The 21,872-nt window shown below is 44.2% G+C and overlaps 1 long non-coding RNA gene across 1 annotated transcript in view; it reads left to right on the forward strand.

Moving 5' to 3' along the window:
- Positions 1-340: 340 nt before the first annotated feature.
- Positions 341-21,872, forward strand: part of LOC127059781 (uncharacterized) — a 58,959-nt gene continuing 37,427 nt past the window's right edge. Inside the window, exon 1 of the long non-coding RNA XR_007777926.1 lies at positions 341-396. This is a non-coding gene — a long non-coding RNA (uncharacterized LOC127059781). The remainder of the gene's footprint in view (positions 397-21,872) is intronic.

The raw sequence follows: 21,872 nt of genomic DNA on the forward strand, positions 1-21,872 counted from the left end.
AAGATGAATTTAGGTAAAAATAGAAATGAACTCTGATTTTTGAACCCCTGTTCACTGTTTTAAGCTCAAGATCTCACTTCAGAAGTGATTTTGCTGATACAGATAAGTAAAAATCTGGTTGTCCCCCTGCCCAGAGAGCTGCTGGAGCTTTATTTCCTCTTCTAGGGTACGTGATGAGACCCAGATGGGAGAAGGCAAAACTCTCCTTAATGGCAGCTGATGTTTTCCTGGATGGAGCCAAATCGGAGCAGACAGCAAAGATCCTTATCTTAGCATGAGAAGCCTGACAGCAGAATATTTCTCTTGATTTCAGGATTATTTTGTTATGGACTCCAAAAATAACTCAGATTCATGTGTTTGCTGATGCCTGTGTGCTCCCCCATCCTCCTTGCACAGGTAAGTCCCAAATGCATTTTTAATTTAAAATTGTCTCATATAACAATAAGAAAGCTTTCAAATCTAAATATGTGACATGGCTGCATACAGGATTAAAAAAAAATCTATATTCATTGTGGAGGGGGGGAAAAAAAAGGAAAATATTACAAAAGACCAAAAGCTCTAGGGTTCAAGCTAATTTTTCATCTTTTCCATGGGGAAAAACACTGGTAAATGTTAAGAAACACCCTTCAAGAACCTTTAATTTGTTTTTCACTCTCCGAGATATAGATTTTCTCCTTCCCATTTAAGTAAAAAAAAAAATTTCCTGTGGGTTTTTAGAGTCATTTGAGAAAATATATATGTATGTATATATATTTGTATATTTTTCCCTGCTTTCTAGCATAGCTTTGATTATGCTGTCAGAGCAGACTAAGCAGAATTTGAGTTGTAGCCAGGTCCAGTCATTTTTTTATCTGCTGAGGAGGATTTTCCTGTAGATCACACAAATCACTTGCAGGATCAGCTCCTCACTCCAAAATCTTGGTGTCATTGGTCAGTGGCAAATGGATCAGCATTGCCCAGCATGGATCAGGATGTTGCCATAATTATCCAATATTTTGAAGTTGTTGGCAATAAGATTAGGTCGTTTTATTTTTATTTTATGCTGTGATGTTGCACTTTTTCAACTGTTTTTGCTGCTGTTGAGTTCAAGCAGGTACGAATGGATCCAGCCCTGTTTATCAGCAAAATGCAGGAAAAAACATTGGAATTGGAGCTTTATTTATTGGAGATATATTGTGGTTTTGTGTGTTCCTAGATCAATAAAGGTCTGAATATGCTTTTATAGGCACACAAATATATATTTATAGCGTCTATAAAAACATATAAATATGGATGTGATTGTATGTGTGTGCATAATCTCCCTGTAATGAAGTAATCTATTAATAATACCAAGGATTTAATTAAATTTATAATACTCTGCTTTTCTTAAACTGATCATTTCAGTCATTAATTAAATTTATTAATATAAATTAATCAAATGTATCTTCAGAGAGGTACAAGTCTTGGCCTCCACATTAATGAGTTCCACTTGGATATTTGGAAGTTGACCTGGCTTTGTTTTTTTGGACTTAACCACACAAGTATGTGCAGGTGTGTGAGAAAATCAGTTTTACATTTATTATTCTCCTCAGTCCAGGGTTATATCTGGAAATTGACTCCCTAAATGCTGGGATGTGGAGTGGGAATTACCCTGAGTTACAGTGTCCAGTGTTCACTTGCAAGAGTCATGCAGGGCATAAAGAGGATTTAAACAGGACAAGAGGTTTGTGTGGACATCCTGCTCCATTGCTGGTGTGGGCTGGAGTGAGCTGGGAAGGCAAAATATAAATTTCCAGAAGATAATCTTCCATCAGGACTGTTCACATCCATGACTCTGGATATCTCACCCTGTCAAGAGCAGCTAAAACCACTCAAGAATATAAAGTGCAGCAGTTGTTGCAAAAGTTGATTCAGTCATTCCAAACCACGCTGTGAGCCCTGAGCATGAAATGACAAAGCCAGGCCTGGATATTTTTCCATTCATTTTCTTCAATGCATTTTTTTAGATAGTTGGGGTTTGAGTTGGGAGAGCCATTTTTATAAATCCTCATTGTAATTTTAATAGAGATTTTTTTGGGAAAGGTTTTAAATTTACAAGGCAAAAACCCCCAACCAAGAACTTTGTCTTCGTGCCTGAAATGATGCCATCAGTGAAGTCAGTGGCAAAACTATGGATGTCAAGAGCTGTAGGATTTGACCTCTGGGCTTTGGAGCTGAGTTGGCAAGAAAGAATAAATAAATCCTGCCAAATGATATATGAACTTTACAATCTGTGCCTCACGTCTTAGGCAGGCTATACAATAAAATATCCTAAAAATCTACTCCTGGCTTTTTCTATCAAGCTAATTTGTAGTCAAGACAGCTTAGTTCATGTTCTTGAACATGCTGAATAAGCTGAGAGGTAAAAAATTATCAGCTGTGTGTATTTTAAGGACTTGGACCAAACCTTTTCAATGTCAAAATGCACTGGATCAAACCCAAACATGCTCATCAATTAAAACCCAGGTTTCTTCAAAATTTGGCCTTATTTTGCTTTTTGCATGGGGTTTGAGTAATACTGAATTTGTACCTTTCACAAGATCTTTCAGGATGAATGATTTGGTTTTATTATCAAAAATAACCCGTAAGAAAATATTTTCTTCTTCTCTGTACCCACAGAAAAATTAACAAGTTTTGTTTGATGAAAATAGAAAAAGAATAGAGATAGAATAGAAATAGAAAAAAAAAAAAAGAAAAATAGAAAATAGTAATAGCAAAAAATTGAGGCTAAATTGGCTTGGCTGAAAAGATTCAGTGAGTGACAAGGGGTGAAAATGCCCCAAACCATTGCAAACCCTCCCTGCCTCCTCCCAGTCGTGTCAGATCGATCCTGTCCATCCAGGGCAGTCTGTGGAAACCCTTTTCCCAAGCAGCCGTTTCATCTCCTTGTTTATCCCCAGCCTCCCTGGGTGGGAGTGTTCTGTGCAAGGCTGGCTCCCAGGGCTCTTCCCACATTTAGCTCCCTGCTGGCAGGTATGAGAAGCTCTCCTGTCCTCAGATTTTGTGTATTCTGGTCAGAGGAGCTGTCTGCTAAGGGGGCAGCGAGGGACCGACCCCAGCCACGTCTGCAGGGCTCGTTTGGCCATCGCTGGGCTCCAGCAGCATTCCCAAGGAAGCCACCCCGTCTGGTTCATCTGCTCTGCTCCTCCTTCATGTGCTCAACAACAAAACACGGGGGAAGGTTTGGAACCAGCTTGGAAAAAGTAATTGGTGGTGGGAAAAGAAAAATGCTGATGTTGGGTTAACCCCCAAATTGCTGCGGAGGGAAAAGTGCCAAAAGCTGCATGCCCTGGATCTTGGAGGGCCCTCAGTTACCCAGGATCCTGGAATGGGTTGGGTTGGAAGCCTCAGAGGCAGAACAAGCTCTGGGTCTGCAGCAGAGACTGGGCTGAAGCGGAGGGAATCGCTGCCCTCAGGGAAACAGGAGCAGCCTTAAATGTCCTGCAGCTCTCAGTGCTGTAAAACTGGAGCAGGTGATGGAACTGTGGAATGCTTTGGGTTGATTTAGGATTTGAAATCCCATCCAGTGCCACCCCTGCCATGGCAGGGACACCTTCCCCTGTCCCAGGTGCTCCCAGCCCCAGTGTCCAGCCTGGCCTTGGGCACTGCCAGGGATCCAGGGGCAGCCCCAGCTGCTCTGGGCACCCTGTGCCAGGGCCTGCCCACCCTGACAGGGAACAATTCCCAATTCCCAATATCCCATCCAGCCCTGCCCTCTGGCAGTGGGAGCCATTCCCTGGGTCCTGTCCCTCCATCCCTTGGTTGATAACAGACTTTTAATCCTGGGGAGATTTCATCATAACCAATTTTTGATAGCTGCTTATAATTCAAACAGGTACTGAGTCAGCAAAACGTTCTAATTTTTGGTTCACACAGAGTCAGTCCAGATAATCATTCTTGGCCTTAAAACCTATGGACTGTCCTGTCCTGTCCTGCTGGAACATCCTGGGGTGCAGCACTATTTCTTTGTGCCAGGGAGGTTTTTCCTTCCCCTCAGCCCCCTCAGCAGCTCTGTACCAAACCCTGCGAGTGCCCCAGAGCTGAAATGTGGCAATGCACAGGAGGTTTTCTGGCAGGCAGCCTCCCCACATGGAAGGATTTGGGCTGGCTGTGTTGGGAGGTGAGTGGCTGCAAGGCCAGGGGCTGTGCCAGGCCCAGCACTGCCCCAGTTCCTGCCCAGTTTAAACCCAACCAGCTGACACAGCCCTTGGGCTGCAGCAGCATCCCAGACCCACCGAGTGACAACCTGAGAAGATTTCAGGGCATTCACCTTTTTTATCCAGTTGGCCACTACTTTTTTTTTGTCCCCAGAAGCAAAACTGGCCCCCAGACAAATCTGTGGCAGGGTACCAAAGGCAGGAACATTAAAAGGAGCAAAAGGAAAGCCAAATTGCTTGTGGAAATCAAGATTGCTTGCATTTTCTTTTGCCATGGCCAGGCAGAGCTCTCTGTGCTGCGAGTGATTCTTGGTTTAAGGACAAACAGTGCAAAGAGTGCCAGGACTAGGGGCTGGGGACAGAAATTTTTATTCTATTATTGTATTTTCAAACAGCTCCAATTGTCAAAGTGCATCCCTGGAAGGTGGAGAAAGGCTTCCAAAGTTCACTGACTTCCCAACCCTGACAGGGATTCTCCTGATAATGGCACAGCAGGTCCACAGTGGCAAAGCCTAATTGACAAAGATCAAAATCTAATTTGGATAACACCAGGAGCCGAGGGGGTCATGCTCCAAATAGTGCTTGAGCCACAACCAGCCGTGTTTGTCATTTCACGGGGAAAATGCAAAAAAGATCATCCCAGGTCCCCAAATGAGGGAGATGCCAATAATATTGAAAAGCAGCCACAGGAAGAAGCCTTGCTCCTGAGGGTGCAATTACCGGGGCTGTGATGTGAAATGATAAAAAAATATTAAGTAGATTTTAATGTTGTAACAAAGGGTGGCCCTGCCCTGGGCATAGGGATAGGGGAGGAAGATCCTTGGGGCACCCAGATGAAAAATAATACAAGTGTAGCTATTAGCAGAGCTCTTCATGCCAGGGAAATTCCTCCTTGGGAGGAATATTTCCTTACCTGGAATTTAGGTCACTTTTCCTCGGAAGAAGCAGTTGTTATTATTATCTATTAATTCCTTGAAAGGAATTAGACTAACCTGGTCTGTGGCTTGAAATTAAAAAAAAAATAATAAAAGCAAAACCAAAACCATCTGCTGAGGGGGTTTTGTAGGATTTTTCCGTGATTTCTGGGGTATTTCAGTAGCTGTGCTGTGTGCTCAGGATCCCAACTCTGATAAACCAGGCTAGGATAACTGAGGGAAGGAAATCCTGATATTCACAGAGAAATCCTGAGGTGTTTTTATGTGTATTTTTCACCCCAGCAATTAAAAATCTAACACAAATCCTATAGGATTCCTTTTTATCTTCAGTGTAATTTGCTGTCAAAAAAGAGAAATTTTAGGTAAATTTTGAGCCCTCCTCATAATTTCTAATGAGTAAATGCAATATTTGACCCATCCATTTACTCTCTTGCAGCTTCTGTGGGATTTTACTCACTCCTCACTTTTGCCTGTGAGTTGCATTTCATTTTCCCAGTTAAAATTTGCAAATTGCAGCAGAAGAGAAATAATTTCAAGACCTTCCTCTGCACTGGGACTGAATTCATGTAGGTGCAAGTCAGCCAAGGTACTGCTGGCCTTTGGGACTGTGATAGTCATTGGAAAATGGACAGTAAAAAGTTTAATAAAAGAGATTTTAATGAAAAGGAAAATTATTCCATAATGGACAGTGAAAAAGAGGGTGCTTGGAGGAAAATTAGGGCTGAGCTGAGAGGCAACTTGGGGTTGGGGTGGTGATCTGTTTGTGCACATATTTTAAGTTTATATGTGATTTATTGTGATTTGAGATTTTGGGATTTAATGTGATTTCTGAAAGTGGTTTAGGTGACTTAGGAGCATGAGCTCCATTGACTCAGCTTTTCAAACACAGAGAGGAGCTCAAAGCCCAAATCTCAGCACTGTGTCCTCCTCAGCAGCTCAGGTGCTCCAGAAAACACAACCTCATCCTACCCCATAATAGGAAAAATAAACACTCATGCTGTAAATCACAGCCAAGGCTCCTGCACCCTCTCTGGCAGCACAGAACCATTCAGAGGAGGGCTGAAGGGGCTGCAGGGAGCTGATTCCTGCCCCTGGCTGGCACTGCCAGCTTTGCTGTCCCTTCATCTCCGCTCGGCCGAGCTCCTGTGAAGGCTCCAGCACCACTCCAGAGAAGCCTCTGGAGAACAAAACTTGCTCAGCACACGGGTTTGGCACGTTCAGCAGCCCAGGTCCAGCACAGAGGGAGCAGAAAATGCTCCTCACACTGCCTGTCCTGGGCAGGGGTTACAGCTGCTCACAAGCACTGCTGGAAACATGGCAAGGGCACCAGCCCATCCCAGGGATGGCTTTTCCTTGTGCTGGCATAAAAAACTCAGGAAAAGCAGAGTTTTAGCTCTGTCTTTTCATCATCTCTGCATTTTATCCTCGCTGGTTTCTCACTGGAGGGTGATGGTCTACATGGCACAGGTTAGTGAGAGGTGGGAGGTGGATTCTCAGTGTGATCTACAGCTTGTCGTGCTTGTCGGGGCACTGGTGAGACATAAAGATCCTTTTCATGACAAAAAAATGAATGATTTTTATATCCTCAGAGGTGAAATCAAACCAATCCCATTAATTTCAATTAAAATGTTACCTGTCTCCAGCTATCTCCTTTTTTTGCTTGCCCTCAAAGACTGTTTAGGGATGGGAAAAATGAAATATTAATGCATTCTATAAATAATATGTGTGAGGTCCATGGGGACACAGAACCCCCACATCATTAGTTAAATTGATCTTCCTCTTTGATTTTGCAGGAAATCGGGGGGTTTTGTGGCTTAGTTTTCAGGAAAAGTGGTCAAACCTGGGTCCAGACTGCAGCAAAAACAGAGGGTTTTGCTGCTGCTCCTTTTTTTCTGGATGCTTTAGACACTGGGCAGTGTCACAAGTTGCAGAAGAGGTGCCACTAACCTGTACTCATGCAATGGATTCTGCTATGGAATTTCCAGGAGGAAGGAAAAGGAGATTGGGACTTCTAAGAAAGAAGAATTGTCAAAACACAATTTTTTCCTGCTGCAGATAATTCCCTGCACATCGTGGTTATAAGGAACTTCCTGTAATTCACAGAACCACAGAATGGTTTGGGTTGAAGAGACCTTAAGATCTTCCAGTTCCAATCCCCCTGCTGAGGGGTTTGCTCTCCAAAGGCAATTTTTTGTGGAATTCTTGCAGACCTTTTAAGCACCTGTGACCATCACGTGGTGAGAGCAGCTTTGAACAAAGCAGGAGCTTCACCTGCTGCAGCTCCCACTTGAAAATAAAGCACATTGTGGTTCCTTCCTCCTTCCCTGGAATGCAGCTGAGGAGCTTTTCCCCTTTATTTTTTATTTTTGTGTGCATGTAATAACACAAAGTCACTGCATGAGCAAGCAGCAATGTTTATTAATAGAGATCTCCAATTTTGGAGTCTTTGGTAAATTGAGAACACACTGAGAAAGAATCTTATCGCTCGAATCGTAGGAAATCCATTTCCAAGTTGTCTGTTTTTCATCAAATTAAAATTAGTTTCATGGGAATATGAGGAGGTTTTTCTAATTAGATAATGGAAATTTGCCTAGGTTATCTTCCACTTATTTGGATGGACCATAAATAACAGGAATGTCACGTCATGCCAGTGTTTACTCCTCTAACTCAGCACAAATCCTGGGTCAAGCAAAAGAGATTTGGAAACATTTCAGTGCTTGTTGCTTAGAGACCATGTTTAACCACGGGAAGGATTTCACTGGAATCCACGGCTGCAGAGTGGAAAACCTGAAAATTGCTGATTGTTGGAAGGGACCTGATGGACCATCTGGTTCCAACTCCCCAGCCACGAGCAGGGACATCTTCCACCAGACCAGGTTGCTCCAAGCCCTCAGGTGAAACATTCCCAAGAGTTATCCATCAATGTCCCCATTCCCCATCCCATGGAGAGGTGGGGTGGGGGATTATTTGGGCATATTTCTCATTTTTAGTCAAACCTAGTCAGTAACCAGTACTTTTGGCTTTTGATTTTTTTTTAAATTTTAACTGTTATAATCACTTCTGCTTTCTCCCCTCTCCACACTTGTATTGAGTATTGAATCCACGTGGTTTAGGCGAAAATTCCTGAGGTTTGGAGCCAATTCCAGTGGGGCATTGACAACAACTGGTGCTGTTGACCCTCTCATTGCAGGATGTGATGTAATGGAGACAAAATATGACATCACATCCCTTCCAGACAACCGTGATGTCAAATCCCAGTTATCCCGACTGTTTTCCTCCTCAGACATTCAAAAGTCCATTTTTCAGTCCTTTCACTTCTCCCACACATGAACTCTAAATCAATTTCAATCAAATTTCCAGTTGGCTGAAGTGGGTTTGCACATGTTCCCACCAGGCACAGCTCTCCAAGGATTTTGTGTGACCATTTCTTCCCAGGGGCACTGGATTCATTGCCTGAAAACGAGGAAATATCCTGATAGGAAGGAAGTTTTTCCTGAAAATGGCTGAGAGCTGGAATTCATACAGGGGAATCTTGCAGATCACAACCAACCCATTCAGCTCTTTAAATAAAGGGGAAAATTTCTGCATCAGCGACTGAAGAGACACTTAAATTAAAGGAACCAGGGAAGGAGCATGTCCTGCATCATCATTTTCAGGGGAGCTGGAAATAAACATGTATAACCAGATTTTAGGGAATATTCAACACCAGCCTGTTCATGCTGGGAAGACTGAAGATCTTCCCCACAGGTTTTGCATAGTGGGAGCTGTAATTTCTTTTTTATCCCTATATCAAGTGTCAGGCTTTTATATATTAATCGCTGATTGGTTTTGTCTTCCTTTAAGAAATGCAATCCCTGCAAACACATCATCCCTCAGTGCTCTCTGCACATGGAGAATGCAAAACCATCTCCATCAAGCATTGCTGCCCTGGTGCAATCAGCCAGGCTACAGCTCTCACTGCCCCTCAAAAATGAATATATTCCATAAGCTTCCCTCTCTCCCCCTTCTCCACGTTCTCTTCATTTTTCCCCCCTTGCCCTGAATTCCATGTGCTCACCCTCTGGATATGGGGTTAGTGAGAGGAGTTTAAAATTGACACCTACAGGCAGAGAATGTCCCACCCCACGTCCATGGGATGTTCCCAAGGATCCCAGCCAGGAGATGCTGCAGGGAGCTGGTGGCACTTGCTGGGCTGTGACATCTCATTGTGTCCTTGGCACCAGCTTGAAGATCAAGGAATCACAAAATACCCTGAGCTGGAAGGGACCCACAAGGATTGAGTCCAGCTGCTGTCCCTGCATGGACACCCCAAAATCCCACCCTGGGCATCCCTGGCTCCTGGAGCTCCGGCAGCCTTAGGGCTGTGCCCATTCCCTGGGCAGTGCCAGCACCTCTGGGGATGAACCTTTCCCTAAATCCAGCCTAACCCTCCCCTGACACAGCTCCAGCCATTCCCTCGTCTCCAGAGAGCAGAGATTGCTGTCTTCCCCTCCTCTTCCCCTCAGGAGAAATTGTGACTACACCAAGGTCTGCCCTCAGTCTCCTCTCCTCCAGCTGAACATTCCAAGTGCCCTCAGATGCTCCTCACACGGCTTCTCCTCAAGGCCCTTCCTCATCCTCGTGGCTCCTCTGGACACCCTCTAACAGTTTAAGGTCTTTTTTATATTGTGGCACCCAAAACTGCCCCAGAACTCGAGGTGAGGCTGCCCCAGCCCAGAGCAGAGCAGGACAATCCCTCCCTGTCCCACTGGTGCTGCTGAGCCTGATCCCCCAGGGCAGGGATGTCCCCTCTTGTGGTGGTTGAGATGGAGACAACACAAAGCAACACACTCCATTTTCAGAAGGCTTCAAACCTGTTTTTATTGTTCCATGCATGCTTTTTATACATTCCTACAAAACTCCTCAGTTTACACTTTACCCATTGGCCAGGGAAGACAAACAAAATCCTCATTGGAACAGAGCTGCAGGTTTCTTATTGATCCTTCTTTCTTTCTTGGTTTCTAGGTCAATGACCTTGGTAGGGAATTCTTTCAGGGTAAACATGGATCTTCTTATCAAACATGGATCCTCTGATCAAACATGGATCCTCTGATCAAACATGGATCCTCTTATCAAACATGGATCCTCTGATCAAACATGGATCCTCTTATCAAACATGGATCCTCTGATCAAACATGGATCCTCTGATCAAACATGGATCCTCTTATCAAACATGGATCCTCTTATCAAACATGGATCTTCTTATCAAACATGGATCCTCTTATCAAACATGGATCCTCTTATCAAACATGGATCTTCTTATCCATCATGGATCTTCTTATCAAACATGGATCCTCTTATCAAACATGGATCCTCTGATCAAACATGGATCTTCTTATCAAACATGGATCCTCTGATCAAACATGGATCTTCTTATCAAACATGGATCTTCTTATCAAACATGGATCCTCTTATCAAACAGGGATCCTCTTATCAAACATGGATCCTCTTATCAAACATGGATCCTCTTATCAAACCTCTCCTGGCTCACAGAAATCACTGTAAAACCTCTTCCACCCCCTCTGGCCCCAGGGCACTGCTGAACTCAGATCCAACTTTCCTTCAGCCAGGACCCCCAGGTCCCTTTCCCTGGCCCTGCTTTCCAGCCCCTCATTCCCAGTCTGTCCATAAATCCAGGCATGTCCCACCCTGGGTGCAGAATCCAGCACTTTTCCTCGCTGAACTTCACCTGGTGGGTGATTTTCCATCCCTCTGATTTGCTGAGGTCTCTCTGCAGGACCTCCCTGCCCTCCAGGGAGCCAACATCTCCTCCCAGGTTTGTATCATCCTCCCTCTTGCCAAAATCACCCTGGAAAACTGCTCCCCTTCTCCTTGCTGCCTCTGGAGGCTTCCAGGGTGTTGTGCTCCAGAATGTTCCCCTTGCACTCCTGTTTTGTGGCTCCCCAAGTTTTCTCTGGAAGAGCAGGAGCAGGATTATCTGCAGCCACAGCAGAAAGGGGAATTTCTGGTGTTACAGCACAGCTGTCATCTCCCAAGAAATTACAATTATCTCTTCCATAATTAGGACAGGTTTGGCTGAGCCTCTGAGTCACTGGGAAGTTCAGGTCTGTTGTTGAGCCCAGAATAGTTCCGTGGTTCCATAAATGTTCTCCCTACAGACTGAACCTCGAATTTGTGATGGAGGTTAAATCCCTCCCACTCCTGAAGGAACAGAGGAGGTGGGAGGGTTTTATTGGGTGGTTTTCCAGGGACTGGACACCAAAACATCTGGTAAATGATCAGGGAAAAGAGAAATATGTGTAAACCAAAAAGAAAAAAAATCCAAAACCATATATATATACACACATATATATATATACGCATATACATATACATATATATATATATGTACACACACACACATATATATATGTATATATGAAAAAAAAAAAATCTCATTGTACAAAAAATAGTAAAGCATGGGATTTTTTGATTTTTCCTGTTTTAATTCCAGTGTGAGCTTCCAAAGCATAAATTAACAATTAAATACATTGAAGCTCAAGTGGATTTTCTTTGGAGTTTTATTACACAGACCAGAAATTCTTGCAGGTGACCTGGTGGGAAATTGGTAACATATTTAACATGCCAGGCCAGAGTGTCACCACCTTAAAAACCAATGAAACGAGGCAAAAAAAAAAAAAAAATCGAGATTTTAAACTGCTGAAAAGTCTAAGTAATGCACAGCTCTTTAAGCAGAGGGGTAGAACCTGCTCATTACCTCAATTAATTGGGAGTGTGAAGTAGAATCTGCCTTAATTAGTGGGAAGAAGCCCCTGAATAGGGGAGAACACCCCAAGTATGAGGTGTGCAGTGCTGGTGCTGTCAGGGAGAGAGAATCCTCCATGCCAGAGGTAAGGAAGGAAATATTTGCAGTTTCTTTTGCTCCTTTCGTTGGCTGAAAACTAAAACAGAATTTCCGTGGGAAAGAGGGTGGGATTTCCACCAGCAATGAACATTTGGGTTGTGGCTTTACGAAATTTAAGGTGAAATTTTTACTTTCTTGGGAATCACAGTGGTCCTCTGCACGTGTGTGTTGGATTTCGAGTCAACTGGCTGTAAGGATTTTATTTATTCTTCTGTCTTGAAGCTGTTTGAAGTGCTCTGTGATGCACTAAGTGGGAAAAAATAAGTTAAAATTCTGATGTCTCATTTTTTCCTGCTTACAGCAAAAAAACAAGCTATGTTGGTTTGGGCATATTTAAAAATCTGTTTCATTTAGTTTTGCTGGTAAATGTGAAGGTTTCTGTGCTCATGAAGAAAATCTAAAATAGGATTCTGGCTGTAGAGAGGGAAAAATTCACTAAGAAAGATGACAAAGTGTGGGTTGTGTACATTCCTGTGGAGAAATGTCTTTCCAGAACTCACCTGGTTCTTTTGTTTTGGTCCAAAACTTCCCCTGCTGAAGCTTGGTTTGTTTTAGGAACTGTTGGTGAACAGAAAATTTTAACTTGGAAAAGAATAATGGAAGTTTTGATGGTTCCTGTGCTCAGTGTGATGAACAAATGAAAGACTGGGTGACTTTTATTTGGGAAAAAGAGAAACAAAGTCACAAATAAAACCATAACTAAAGGAGAAATCTGTATTATTTATAGCTCTTTATGTCATTCCAGAGATATAGAGAGACAGCTTTAAAAAATAAACTTATAAAGAAAAGGAACTAGCACCTCTCAAAAAAATTGCTCCATCTCATCTGATCTCTTCCTGTCTCTGTTGTGCCATTCATTGGTGAAAATCAAGGGAAAGGTGCTGGAAAGGAGGCACTGTTTGAACAGATCTAATCGTCAATAAGTAATTGTGTTTTAATTAAAATGTGTCATGTCATTCCGAGGGTCCTACATTACATGAGTATGAAAATGTATGACTGCATAATTCGGTAATAATTAGAATTACATTTTCCTAACTCTTAAATTAAAATGCTTGGCAATTAACTGCCTGATAAATCTCACTTTTCCATGTGTGTGGGTTTTTTTTTTTTTCCTTTCTATCTGGGAGTATTAAATAGTCCTAATTGCTGATTGCACATTCCTGGGCTGCTGGCAGTTCTGTGTTGTGTGTACCAGATACAGCTTCCCCAAATATTGCTTTATTTTTGCACATGAGGCAAAGAGGTTGCAAGCCACTTTTACTGATTGGGGAGCTCATGAAGTCCTAAAGGCTCCAAGATGTATCCATAGAATCAGGGTGGACAAGGACTTGGTGCAGGGATGTGGAATCCAGACACAGCTCTGAAAGTGTTGGCACTGCTTGTACCTTTCAGGCAGAATCCACTGGTGGAGATTGTCTGATTTGTACTGGTTTGGTGAATTCAGAAATTAAATCTCTCTCACTCTCATAGCTGGGCATAGTGGCACTCCTTGATTTGGAGGACAGAATCCCAGACTCACTGAGGCTGGAAAAGCTCTCTCTAATTTAGTCCAACCATTCCCAGCACTGCCAAGGCCACCACTGCCCTGTGTCCCCAAGTGCCACATCCACATGGATTTTGAATCCCTCCAGGGATGGGGACTTCACCTGGGCAGCTGTACCAGGCCTGCACAAACTTTTCCATGGAGGAATTTTCCCAGTATCCACCCTGAGCCTGCCCTGGCCCAGCCTGGGGCCGTTCCCTCTGCTCCTGTCCCTGTTCCCTGGAGCACAGCCCGACCCCCCCGGCTGTCCCCTCCTGGCAGGAGCTGGGCAGAGCCACAAGGGCCCCCTGAGCCTCCTCTGCTCCAGGCTGAGCCCCTGCCCAGCTCCTCAGTGATTCTCCATCCCCTCAATATCCTTGTCATGAATTAAGTAGTCCCGGACTGGTTTGGGTGGGAAGGGATTTTAAAACTCATCTCATCCCATTCCAACCCCTGCCATGGGCAGGGACACCTTCCACCACCCCAGGTTGCTCCAAGCCCCGTCCAGCCTGGTTTGGATGAGGATTTTAGCAATTTCAGATGAATTCTGCTGTTTCTAAGCCCCTCTCTGGCTGAACAATTAACAGATGAGTGGTTGGATGGCACAGCCCTGGCTGTGGCTCTGTGTGACAGCAATGTGGCTTCTTGGGGACACACAGCTCATCCCAATGTGGCTTCTTGGGGACACACAGCTCATCCCAATGTGGCTTCTTGGGGACACACAGCTCATCCCAATGTGCTCTCATGGGTTCAGACTGTGCTTCTAGCATAAATGTGCTTTTTCCCCATAAATGCTCTGCTCTGCCTAACAAACATCCCAACACAAATGCATCTGGAAGGGGTAAAATCTGCAAAAGGCATCTCCAGAAAACTCTTCCATTTGCATTTTGCATGGAGTCATCAGCCTAAATTGAGCTGGAAATAAAGGCACTTTCAAAGATGTTTTCTGTGTGAGCAGGGAAAGGGTTGGAGAGGATTCAAGGCTGGGTAAACACGGGAGGATCACCCAGGACCCCACAAATTCCTTGAGCCAACGGAGTTTGGGAGACGACAAAGGCCATGGCACAATCCCAGCCATATCTTCCTTTCCTGGGGAAGAGCAGGGTCTTGGGAGAAGCCATTCCCTTAAACACTCATTAATCTCCTTCCCTGCAGATGTAACATTTCCCTGCTTTTCCCCTGCTCTTCCCATGGTGTGAATTTTGCAGGGAGTGGTTCTTTAGTGGCTGGCTGGGGGTGAGCCAGGAGCAATGGCTTCCAGGCATTCCCCCGACATTCCTGCAGCATATCCCAGCCCCTGTGCCAGCATGGGCTCGCTCTGAGTGCTCCTATCACCAGGGCCCTGCAAATTCCCATCATCTCTGGACTTTTTGAGCTGATAAAGATGAGATTATAGGGGGAAAAAAAGGGGAAGACATTTAAATCTGTCACTGGAGTTGTCCCAGCTCTGCACAGTTCTGTGTACATGGAAATCACCTGCAGAATGAATTTAGGGATTTTTCTCCCTGTTGATTATTCCAGTTTTGGTGCATTTCCATCCCAACTCAGTGGTCACTGTCTGTGCCTTTGATTATTCAGATTGTGACTGCTCAGTCCCAGCCTGGACCATTTGATCCTCGTGTTTTGTGCCAGGTGATGCTGAGGCAGGGTCCCTGCAGCTGGGATTTGGGGGAGGAAGAGGGGAAGACATTTAAATCTGTCACTGGAATTGTCCCTGCTCTGCACAATTCTGTGTACATGGAAATCACCTGAAGAATGAATTTAGGGGATTTTTCTCCCTGTTGATTATTCCAGTTTTGGTGCATCTCCATCCCAAGTCAGTGGTCACCTTTGGTGCCATTGCTTATTCAGATTGTGACTTCTCAGTCCCAGCCTGGACCATTTGATCCTCGTGTTTTGTGCCAGGTGATGCTGAGGCAGGGTCCCTGCAGCTGGGATTTGGGGGAGGAAGAGGGGAAGACATTTAAATCTGTCACTGGAATTGTCCCTGCTCTGCACAATTCTGTGTACATGGAAATCACCTGAAGAATGAATTTAGGGGATTTTTCTCCCTGTTGATTATTCCAGTTTTGGTGCATCTTTGGTGCCATTGGTTATTCAGACTGTGACTTCTCAGTCCCAGATTGGACAATTTGATCCTCTTTGTGCCAGGTGGTGCAGAGGCAGGGTCCCTGCAGCTGGGATTTGGGAAGGTGGGAATTGGGATGGGATTTCAGCTTCTCCTGCAGTCAGCAGGGAGAAGGAAAGGAGCAGCTTTAGGCACAGGTTTCTCCCCCCAATGGTGCTGTGGTTCTCCTCTGGAGAAATCCCTCTCCCAATGACAGTGGAAGCCCCAAGACAAACCTTGTATACAGAAGAAGAAACCAAGGGATGTAAATCCCTTCTTTCTGGTCCTTGTGGAAAAGCTTCTTCACTGAGAAACTCTGGCCTGATAATTAATATTTTTTTTTCAGTGTTCATATGTGCAGGCTGCAAGCAAACCCAAAAATTCTTTTTAAAAAACGAAGTGGAAAAGTTGCCAATAATAATTCCTAAAAAAATAATTTTACTTAATAACAAAAAATTAGGTTGTGGGGTTTTTTTGTTTATTTTTTTTTTTTAAGGTTGGCCTTTTTTTTTGAGTCTCTGTTGTCACTGGAACACATTTGCAAGAATTTTTGCAACTCTGGGGCCTTGTGATTTCCTTGCTTATCTGGAGGAAGGCTGTGATTCTCATTTAATCACTGCCTGTGAAAGCTGAGGCTTGGAGAAAATCTCCAGCCCAGCCACGCTCTCTGCAGCATCAGGAAAATTGGCATCTAATAAAATATTTGCAAATATCTTTCTTGCCAGTTTTCTTCCCCTCAGTTCTGCTCACAGCCATCAGCAGGGCACCTTTTGAGGGATAACTGCTCCCTCCATGGGATCTTCCTGAGCCCAGCTCAGAGCTGGTGGGTGCAAGCACAACTGCCCTGGCTTAGAAATGAAAGAAATTTATTCTGATCAGAACAATCAAAAACTCCCTTGATTTTTGTTTTTTCTGCTTTTCCACCATTTTGTTTACCTTCCCCCCTCCTTTCTAAGTGGGAAAAAATGCCATTTTTGAAGGTCCTGGGTGCATTAAAAAGAAATATGAAATTTATCAAAATTTATCTGGTGGAAGATTTCACTTGGGCACTTTACTATGAAAATCTCCCCTTGTATTTTTGAAAACACCTCCCAAATTCAGGTGCAAATATGACATTGGGAAGCTTTGGAGACTGACAGCTTGGGAATAGGGTAAAAATTGCTCCTTGTTCCCTGCTGGTGGGAGGGAGCAGACCCTGCCCTGGGAAGGAATGGCACCAGGACACTGCAATCCAAGGATTTCCTTCTCCATGGATATAGAAAAGCACACACAGATTCCTTATTTCTTGCATGGGAAGGCTACAATTAATTTTTGTGTTATTTTGAGCCTTGTTCTGAGGATTTAAAATCCTTTTGGAAGTTCCCTAGCAGTGATTTGCTGGTGGCCTTGCTTTACCCAGCTCTGGGGAACTTCAGCCCCTCAGTGCACAGGGAAAGAATCAGCTGCAGGAGTTCTGGGGCAGGGCTTGTCCTGGGAAGGGGCAGCAGCCAGGCTGAGGTGTGGTATGGAAGTCAATTCATGCAAATTCTTGCTAAAGATACCCCAAAATCAGGGGGAGCAGCCAGCAGGGGTTATGGGCCAGTGACAGGAAAATCTTTTGCAGAGCCAGCAAATCCTTGGTTTGTGGTATGAGGCAAAAAAAAAAAAGGGGTTTTCTCTCAATTTCCTTTTTTTTCCCCCTCCAGCATCAAAACTATAACAGAGAGCAGAAGAGTTTTGGAAAAACATCTGCTCCCTGCCTGGATTTCTCCAGGAGCTGTTACAGCCTCTGGATGGGGTGTGGGGATGCTGAAAGTCTCATATTTGGGAAAGCAAAGCTGACAAAACCAGGGAGTGGTGACAGGCTGGGCTGGGTTCAGAATGGTGAAAGTTTGGGAGGGAAGAGACCTTAAAGGCAACCTCATCCCATGGACAGGGACACCTCCCTCAGACCGGGCTGCTCCGAGCCCCAGCCATCGGAATCCTTTCTTTCCTCTCTCTCTCTTTCTTTTTTCTCTCTCTCTCTCTTTCTTTTTTTTTCTTTCACTCTCTTTTTTCTCTGTCTCACTCTCTTTTCTCTCTCTCTCTCTTTCTTTTCTCTCTCTCTCTCTCTCTTTTCTCTCTCTCTCTCTCTTTTCTCTCTCTTTCTCTTCTCTCTCTTTCTCTCTCTCTCTTTCTCTCTCTCTTTCTCTCTCTCTCTTTCTCTCTCTCTCTTTCTCTCTCTCTCTTTCTCTCTCTCTCTTTCTCTCTCTCTCTTTCTCTCTCTCTCTTTCTCTCTCTCTCTTTCTCTTCTCTCTCTTTCTCTTCTCTCTCTTTCTCTTCTCTCTCTTTCTCTTCTCTCTCTTTCTCTTCTCTCTCTTTCTCTTCTCTCTCTTTTTTCTCTCTCTTTTTTTCTCTCTCTTTTTTCTCTCTCTTTTTTCTCTCTCTTTTTTCTCTCTCTTTTTTCTCTCCCTTTTTTCTCTCCCTTTTTTCTCTCCCTTTTTTCTCTCCCTTTTTTCTCTCCCTTTTTTCTCTCCCTTTTTTCTCTCCCTTTTTTCTCTCCCTTTTTTCTCTCCCTCTTTTCTCTCCCTCTTTTCTCTCCCTCTTTTCTCTCCCTCTTTTCTCTCCCTCTTTTCTCTCCTCTCTCTTTCTCTCTCTCTTTCTCTCTCTCTCTCTTTCTCTCTCTTTCTCTCTCTCTCTCTTTCTCTCTCTTTCTCTCTCTTTCTCTCTCTCTCTCTCTCTCTCTCTCTCTCTCTCTCTCTTCTCTCTCTTCTCTCTCTTCTCTCTCTCTCTCTCTCTCTCTCTCTCTCTCTCTCTCTCTCTCTTTCTCTCTTTTTTCCTCCCTCTCTCCTCATTTTTCTCCTTATTTCTGCCTTTCCTTTGCTCAGCCACTGCCCAGTGAAGTCCAGATCTGCTGTTTCATTCACAATTTGGTGCCAGCTGAAGCCCTGATTTGATTGCTGTTAATTCAATGTCATTTATCAGTGAATGCTGGGACAGTGGCTGTTCCTTTGTACAGGAACTCCACTTGGTGCTAGCAAAACACTCAATATTCAATTGCTTAAAAATCACAGTCTGTTTCCCATCCCAAAAATGTTTTTTTCAGGGGAATGAATGGCTGTGCCTGGCTCAGATGGAGTTGCAAGGGGGATGTTGGCAGGAATGAGTTGGATACCACAAAGCAAGAGGAGAGCTGGGGGTTTGTTACACACCCTCAGTTGGTTTTGGGCAGTGTTTTCAGACATGAATAAAGGGGAATAATGGGAAATGCACCATTGTGGGCCTCATTTGGACGTGGTTTTCCTGTATATTTGCCTCATGGGAATCCTTCACATCCATGACATCAATTTTCTGGGATAGAGGATGCCTCAGGATTAAGGGATAATTACTGACTTGCAGGAGACACCTCTCCCTCCACCTGCATTGCTCTCAATTTGGGGAAAAACACAATTTTGGTACTTTTGGTTTTGTTTTGTTTTTTTTAACATGGAATGTAGGTAAGGATGGGGACAAGCTCCTCCAGTGACCCTGTGCTGCTGTAGGGATTTAACCTCTAAAAAAGGAGATGTCCAAGAATTCTGGGGTTTTAAAAGATCTTTTATGGCTTAATTGAATGGAAGTGGTGAGAAAATGAAGGAGGGGTTTCCCTGCTGGGTGTGGATGGAAGTGAGGGGGATTGTTGGTAAACAAGAAAATTAAATAAAATTTAGGTCAAAGGAGATGCTGTAAAATGAGGAATTTTGGCTTTTTTTAGGTGTCTCTGTGAAGAGGAGCTTAGAGCAGGTCAGAAGTTGATTCTCTGAGGGGCCAATTCCACCACAAGGGTGCTGAAAACACCTGAGGAGTTGAAGTGCATCTTCTCTTTCTGCCTCCTCCACCAACCACAGAGATTTTATATTAAAATAACAACAACAACAAAAATGCAGCTGGAATTAGGCAGACGAGAAAATGCAAATTCATGGCACAGAAAAGAAAAGCAGAGCATGAAAGAGGAAAACATCCCGAGTGCTCACAAGGGGAGGGATGGCTCAAGGGCTTTCACAGGTTTTTTTTTAAAATAGCAATATTATTGCAGTTTATTTCTATGCTTTGTGATGGGAGATGGAGGTTGTCTGGTGTCCAGGCCAATGTGGGGTTTATTTCATTTATTTTATAGGGGGAGGCTGATCAGCCCACCCTGACTGCTCCTGCTCCAAGAGTAGGTGTTTCTTTGTGGATGGACACAGGTCTGGAATTGTGGCCTGGAATTACCTTTCTCTGTTGGTTTTGGGCCACTCCACCTCCCCTTTCTCCCTGGAGATTTGCTGTATTAAATTTTGGGTTTTTTTTTTTCCTAAAGGCTGGGAACAAAGGGAGATTTGTAGAAGATTTGTATGAGGTGAGGGCTCGTATTTGGTCTGTATTTCAGAGAGGTGAAATAAAATGCTGAACCTCCTACAGACAACCCTCTGGGAGCTCTGCTGGGCACCAGTGGCATATTTCTCCTGTGATCCTTCAGGAGCTTAGGGGTGAAGCTGGAGCTCTGAAGAACAATTTGTTTGCTCTTAACAGAGGCAAAGACAGACAGAGTAGGTGAGCACAGCCTGGGGGGCTTGGAGTCATTTCTTCCCAGAGCTCATGCCTGTCCTGCAGCCTTTGCTCAGGTCCCCTTCAGTGCTTGCAGGATGCTCTCCTGCTTCCCAGACTTTCCCCTGCCTGCAGATCAGGAAAACTTCCCAAAATAACAATGAATGCACTGGTGATGTGTGTTTTCCAAACTTAAACCCCTTGTTTGCTATTCATTATCAGGAGTATAAAAAGTGTAGGATAAATTAGTTTTACTAATTGAAAAGGTTTGTCACTGAAAGAAATATTTGTCATTGCTTTGTCTTATAAAACACCACATGAAAGATGAAACAGCCTTAGTTTCTATTTATAGGGGTTTTCCCCTCCAATGTGCAACACAATGGACAAGGATTGCTCCAAAGGTGAAGAGGACCAAAGAATCCTGGAATGTTTTGGGTGGGGAGGGATCAAAGAATCCTGGAATGTTTTGGGTGGGGAGGGATCTTAAACTCATCCAGTGCCACCCCTGCCATGGCAGGGACACCTCCCACTGCCCCAGGGATGCTCCAAGCCCCAGTGTCCAACCTGACCTTGGGCACTGCCAGGGATGGGACATGCTGGAAGGTTCCTGACCCATCAGGATGAAATCTCTGTCCCCAGGTGAGGTTTCTCACCAGCATCTCCCTAAAACTCCACCAGCCAAAAATCTTTAAATATTGCAGAGCAGGAAATGAAAATTAAAAAAAAAAATCAATTATCATCACTAATTCACCATAATAATATAATTTAACTCATTGCCTGGAAATCCAGTAGCTTTGGCCCCCTGCCATGGTGAATTCTGCATGGTGGAGTCTTTCCTGTGGTCACACACCCACAATGTGTGACCACAGGACAATGAGGAGCAGTTTTTGAACATTCAGGTGCTGCCCTTGGTTTAGAGAAGGGATTTGATTGCCTTGCTCAGGGGCAGTGAATATCTCACAGCAGCTGGCATTGATTGCCCTGGTTTGGGTATTTAAAAAAGAAAGGCAGAGAATTCTGTGACTCCAATTTTTTGCTGTAATATGTCTCTCCTTGCTCTTGGATGGTTTAGAAGAAGTTGGACCCTCACCATAGAAGGATCCATATCAGTAATCAAATATAATCCCTATTTTGCCAAGTTTCCTGGGCTGTCGCATCTGCCATCACCACCTGTGATAATTTTCCTCCCTTTTTTTTTGCACTAAATAATCAATTATAATATTCTACTTTCCCCCCCCGAACACGCTGCTTTATTACAACTGGCTCTGATTAGGAGCTCTTTTTTCATGTCAGTGGGGAGGTGTGGGTAACTTTGTGCAGGCTCTTTGAGCACTGCAGTGGGCACTGTGGAGTCCTGTGCTCCCAATCCCAGGACCTGCTCTCTGTTAACATTAAAACCAGATGAGCCCACGTGTGTCAATGCGAATTTACTGAGTCAGGAGATGTCAGACTTGGCAATTTTCTGTCCCAAAATGAAGCCCTGGGTGTTGGTAACACGCAAGGAGCATCTTTGAAAGATCCAGACAGGGCCCATCCCAGCTTGAGTTTTGTGGGAAAAGCCAAGAGGGAAACATTTGGGTGGAAACTGAGCAAATTTGGTCAGGGACAGTGAGTGGAGAGAGCCGTGGTGCCACACTTTCCAGGTGAACTTTGGAAAATATCTGCACTTTGAAAAGCAGGGAATGCAACTGACTGGGTGGATTTA

Source organism: Serinus canaria, chromosome 6 (assembly GCF_022539315.1).
Source record: "Serinus canaria isolate serCan28SL12 chromosome 6, serCan2020, whole genome shotgun sequence".
Taxonomy (NCBI): domain Eukaryota; kingdom Metazoa; phylum Chordata; class Aves; order Passeriformes; family Fringillidae; genus Serinus; species Serinus canaria.